The sequence below is a fragment of the Homalodisca vitripennis genome, unplaced genomic scaffold, assembly GCF_021130785.1.
Source record: "Homalodisca vitripennis isolate AUS2020 unplaced genomic scaffold, UT_GWSS_2.1 ScUCBcl_4365;HRSCAF=10500, whole genome shotgun sequence".
Taxonomy (NCBI): Eukaryota; Metazoa; Arthropoda; class Insecta; order Hemiptera; family Cicadellidae; genus Homalodisca; species Homalodisca vitripennis.
Window position 1 is genome coordinate 45,426 of NW_025780479.1, and position 6,063 is coordinate 51,488.

Below are 6,063 nucleotides of genomic sequence, written 5' to 3' on the forward strand. Positions count from 1 at the left end.
GAATTTTAAGAAGACCTCGTTTTACACGGTGAGCTGAAATCCATGCAAAATCTTTCACTAACCGTTAATCGCTAACATAGCATTTCTGGACACAACTTTTTCATTATTTTTACATGTAGAATGAGCTTCCACAGTTTCTGCATATCTTCGTGAATCGCCCTCTGTATAAATATTTAATACTTCATTACATTGACAGTGTGATAGTTGTTTTGGGCTTGTGTTGCTAGCTCAGATAATGATTGGAATTATTAGCAACTTGCCATAAACTACCAGAATGGCCAGAACTTAATTTCTATTGTTGTTCAAGTACTGAAGATATTTGTTATTAATCCTTAACAGATTTGCTTATTAATCCGTAGTGCTCGGAAGGCCACGCTCAAGACCACAGTCTTTTACTGCACTCAGATATTCAATGTGATGCGCTGTCCTCCATAATCGGACAGCCACACTATAGGCTACTATACATTCTGTCACCCAGTCGGAATTCTCCGCAGATCACTGGTTGATCAGATTTACTTTTCCAGATAGCTCCAAATCGGCTTCACTTGCCTTCAAATGACTATAATATTGTTGTATGATAAGATTTTAAATACCTGCGCTGGTGTAAACAACAGACCATAATGTCAATTATTATTTGTTTGACATAACATAACAAATTTTATATTTTTTAAAAATATAGTTATTTTACGTAACTGTAACCATGATTGTGGGTGATAAATTAGTACTAAATCGTTGTTTCATAATGCACTTAAAACTTTATTTCAAAATTATAAATTTGTAAAATGCAGTTTGATTTCATTATCAGTGTTGTACTTGTTTTAGTGAAATATTCATGTTGTATTATATTTAGTTTTAAGAATTAAAAACTGCACTGTGTAGCTTAGAGTGAATAAAAATTGTTTGTATAACAAAAGGTGCATTATAATGGTATGACCTTTATTTTAACTCCTTATTTCTTCATTGTTCCTTCTTGCTTGCTTAGACCTTGTGGTTGTTTTGAAACATGATTTTCTGAGAATTTCTACTAGTGGAGTGTCATTGGTCAGTGTAAGGGGTAAGTACTGTCATGAAAATTAACAATGCTAACTTTTGTTTGCAGTGCAAACTCTCTTTTACATTGTGAAAAACAAAGACATACCGCCTTTCCCTGCCAAGATCAAAAGGACCACAATCACTACTCTCTTGAATGGTATGAATGCTCATAGAGATGATGACACAATGATGCGGAACGGTTGTCTGACGCTCTGCCAGTTCAAGATACCCCATGATGTGGTAGGTATTAGTATATGTATGTTTGACTTTCAGTTCATATTATTTAGTACAATTTTTTGGGAGATATTTGTCAAGGTGTGAGTTTTAGTGATTATGTGTTAAGTTAACCCCTCAGTGTCAAGTGCTTTTTGAGAGGCTAGTGTAGTCAGTGCCAAGCATTTATGACAGGTCATATCCCACAGTGTCAAGCGTTTATTGTGAGGCTGGTGTGGTCAGTGCCAAGCGATTATGAGTCTGGTGTGGTCAGTGCCAAGCATTTATGACAGATCATATCCCACAGTGCCAAATACTTATTGAGAGGCTGGTGCGGTCAGTGCCAAGCATTTATGACAGGTCATATCCCACAGTGCCAAATACTTATTGAGAGGCTGGTGCGGTCAGTGCCAAGCATTTATGACAGGTCATATCCTCAGTGCCAAGATAAACTTATGTTAACCCTTCAAGAGTTAACATATGATATGTATTTTATCATGTGTTGTAAAATACATACCCGTTTTGTGACATTTTGCAGACTATCCTTATAAAATTAATAATAAATCTGAATAGTAACGTAAGTATAAAGTGTTGCACACCAATTGGTTTGCAAAGAACTGTGTAACTACTAAATTAGAAAAAACAGTATTTCTTAGTTTAGAAATTAAAAAAGTCAAACAAAAATTAAAACAACATTTGCAATAAAGTATGCATATGTATTTAAAATATTACACAGATTCAAAATTCAGAATAGCCAAATTTTAGGAAATTTCGTCCTGAAGACAGAATTGTATAATAATGTTCTTATTGTATCAATGTTACTTTTTATATTATACTAAATATAGTAGCAATACAAAACTTACTAGCCTACTTGTATCAAATTTTGCCATGGACGCAGAAAGATATATTGTTGTGTTTATTTAGCAATTTATAATATATATTTATGTATTTAGAGGAAAGTCAAAATAGTAATTATCTCTTATGAAAAACAAACACTATTTACATGGAATAATATAATTTCTAACAATTACTAACTACGTAAAAAACCAATAGAAACGTGCGAACAGCTAAACAGCGAAATTCACATGTTTGTAACTAAGCAACAATAAACAATTCAAACACACTTCTCTGGAAACAAAAGCTGATGAAAATGATGTAGACTAATGTTTGGTACAGAGTACTATTAAAAGACCACTAAACACAAAGAAAAATGCATAGGCTTTCGAACGGTATAGGTTAAAATGTGATTTGATCGGTATTAGCGTCGGCAAAATGAGTTTAAAGACACATATTTATCATCAAATTTTTAATGATGACGTTTAGTGAGTCGTCAAAAATATTGATGATGGATGCTTGGGCTTGGAGGGTCAAAAGAAACTTGTTTTATAAAAAGATTATATCATCACCATACTATACATTTTTTAAATTTGGTATTTTATATTGAGAGAAGACATATTTTTTTTATAATAAATTAAAAATTGTATTTTCTAACCAAACTGTTTTTAACCCGTGAGAACCCGCGCTACAAGAAATTACGCAAGAACTCGCGTTGTTAGATCGAATCTAACACCCTCCAACCAACTAAGAACGGCTTTTTCATGGTCTTCATTCATTGCAATAATTGTAATGTCATAAAAGAGCAATCTACGAAATATAATTCAAAAGCAAACTGAAAAATCACTAAACTGATGGATTTAAACTGGCAGTTACGCGATCACTCGCATTGTTATAATGAAACTAATAACCCACGAGGAGCGTCCACCCCCCCACCATGACGCCCCACCCAGCGACTTCTACTACCTAAACATGATGCAATACGCAGCAGACATACCCATAGAAGCATAAATTAAGGGTTCAGTGTTGTAAGATAACAAATAAAAAAAATGTTATATAACACAAAAAATATGTTAGATTCAATCTAATAGCGCAAGTGCTCCCGGGTTAACTAAACATCTTCACGAAAATCTTTTCATTATTGAGGTTCTAAATATTTTAGCTACATTATATTCATTAATGTAAATATTAATTGTTCAAAGGCTAAAGTATTATAGAACTTCAGATTGGTTTTTAATAAATATTATTGGAATCTCCGCTGAACACCAATGCTGTTAATAAGTGCTACAAGACAAAATATTTGTTTTAAAAAGTATGAAGAGCTTGTAGCATGTTCGCTACAAAACATTTACTTCAGCTTAAACCCTGGGTCAGTGCCAAACATTTATGACAGGTTATATCCCCTCAGTGCCAAGTACTTATTAAGAGGCCGGTGCGGTCAATGCCAAGCATTTATGACAGGTTATATCTCTTGGTGCCAAGTACTTATTAAGAGGCCGGTGCGGTCAATGCCAAGCATTTATGACAGGTTATATCTCTTGGTGCCAAGTACTTATTAAGAAGCCGGTGCGGTCAATGCCAAGCATTTATGACAGGTTATATCTCTTGGTGCCAAGCAATCCTTCGATATTTGTGTAGTGTTCCTCCAAATAATTCACAACTTTATAGGTTCATAATAGATAACAGGCAACTTAATAGGTTCTTTTTTTTCTTAATGTGTTGGGGGACAGGGATAGCAGTAGCAACGGTCAAACATTGCCACGAAAAAGCCACTTTATAAAAGTAATTATAATGCTTTTTGACGAAAGTAATTCAATGGCAAATAAATCAATGTATCCATTAGTATGAAGTTCGGTACTTTTCGATCTTTGATACAAGAAGAATATTGTATTTTATTTTCATTCTTGTAATTTCTTTGCTGTTGTTTACGTATTGGTTTGTTTGTTTGTTTACGTTTGTTGTTATGGTATGTAATATTATATGAAGTTATTATTTAGTCAAGTGGTATTAACATGTTTTAAAAAAGTATTTTCTCTTTCACGGGAGTGATATAGTTTTTTTGTTTCAAAGTAACGAAGTTTCGTAATCTATGTAGGCCTAGGAGTGTCAAGTTTGTATTTTAGCAAGTTTTATTTATTTTATATGTTGAACTTTACCAACATTATATGCATTTGAAACGGATAGGACCTATTTAGATCAATCTAGTGATAGTTGTTAGAAAGTGAACCAATAGACCATGAAAGCGGTGGTTAAATCTGGTTAGGTTTTGCTAACTCTTGATGTGATATAATTCTCTTTCATATAAAGAAAAATTATTATTGCTGTAATATAGTATGTTACCAGGGGTAAAGTCAATTTTTTATAAAAAATGCTCTGTTGCAGGTTTTATCAATATAAAAATAAAATTGTATGTAATAAGTCCATCAAACTATATATTTTCTGAAACTAGAGAAATGTATAAATAATTTTATAATTTGGAATTTTCGATTTAGCGCACTTCTGTAGTTATGGTCCCACCCCCTTAAAACAAAAAGGTTTCAAATGAAAAAATAAACAAATAACTCTAAAAATTACTCATAAAAGTATGTATAGTAAAAAATACTGACTTTTATGAACAAAATTATATATGACAATGCATAATCAAATAACTTTTAGTATCTCTTAGGTTTTTTTTATAATATACGCTTGCAAAACCTGGAAAAGTGGCTGCCAATAGAGGTAATTTAGTTGCCAGACCTTGGGATAAAGTCACTCAACATTGCTGGTCTAAAAATCGTCACATGAAGTGAAATTGAAGCCAACATAATACAATTTTTTTTTATTTCAGTTGGTTAACCACGTTCAGTGCGGTGGCCCCGCGCGGATCCGCGGGGCGTTGCCATAGTCTCGACTATTTGCTCAGTGTGAGCCCAGCTCTCGGCCGGGACGGTTTCGTACTCGTTGAGCGTGGCGTGTTGGTTCCCGAGTTGACCTTGACTTGACTTGTACTTCGTTTCTGTTTCTGTTTCCCGCGTTTTTTAGCATGTGCAAGTGATGCGTTCTTAGTGAGTTGTTTATTTATGTGTAGTGACATTGTAATATTGTATTATACAAGTTTTATATCGCATTTCACCATGTCTGCCAACCGTGCTACAGAAAATAGTGCTACTGACGATGAAGCATCAGATGTGGATAGTGAATCCAGTGGAAACACTGCTGTTGACAGTTCGGGTAGTGATAGTGAATGATATTGTAATAAACCCTTCATGGGTTAATAATACAAATGGACTAAGGCAGATCCCTTTCACCGGAAACAAATAGATTGCTAGTAGATGTACCAGGTAATGGTTCACCGATTGACTGGTTTTTTTATGTTGATGGACGACCCATTCCTCCTCTCATTACTCCGCCAAGAAACCCAACCCACAAACTTGTACAAAATGAAGAACGGGATAAAAAGGGTGACAGAAAACGTAAAGATTGTAGGGTATGCTACAAGAATGAAAAGAAAAGGAAGATGACAACATATACATGTTCTGTTTGTCCAGGTAAACCAGGACTTTGTGCTGTCAATTGTTTTGACATACATCACAGAGGCCAGCAGTAAAAGCCATGCCCTCAAGAACCTTGTAAATATTGTATATAGTTTTATTTGTTTTTGTTTTGCACTATATAATGAAATAGTTTAAAATTGGATTTGTTTTTTACGGTAGCCACTCGCGTTATTAGACTTTTTAGCCGCGCTCTGTGCGACAAAACTCTTTCCGCGTGCTGACCCCGCGGATCCGCGGGTCAATCTGTGACGTCATGTAATCCGCCATTTTGGATCACAGACGTTATTATCTGCCCATAATCAGCCTCTGATAGCAAATAGTAAGTGTATTAATAAATATTAGACTTTAGGTTCTGGGGCAATTTACATGTATTTGCCGTCAGCAGTCCAACGTGTTAAGATATTTTTTGAAAAATATAATACATTTTTTTATGAACGTTGTAAAATACAGA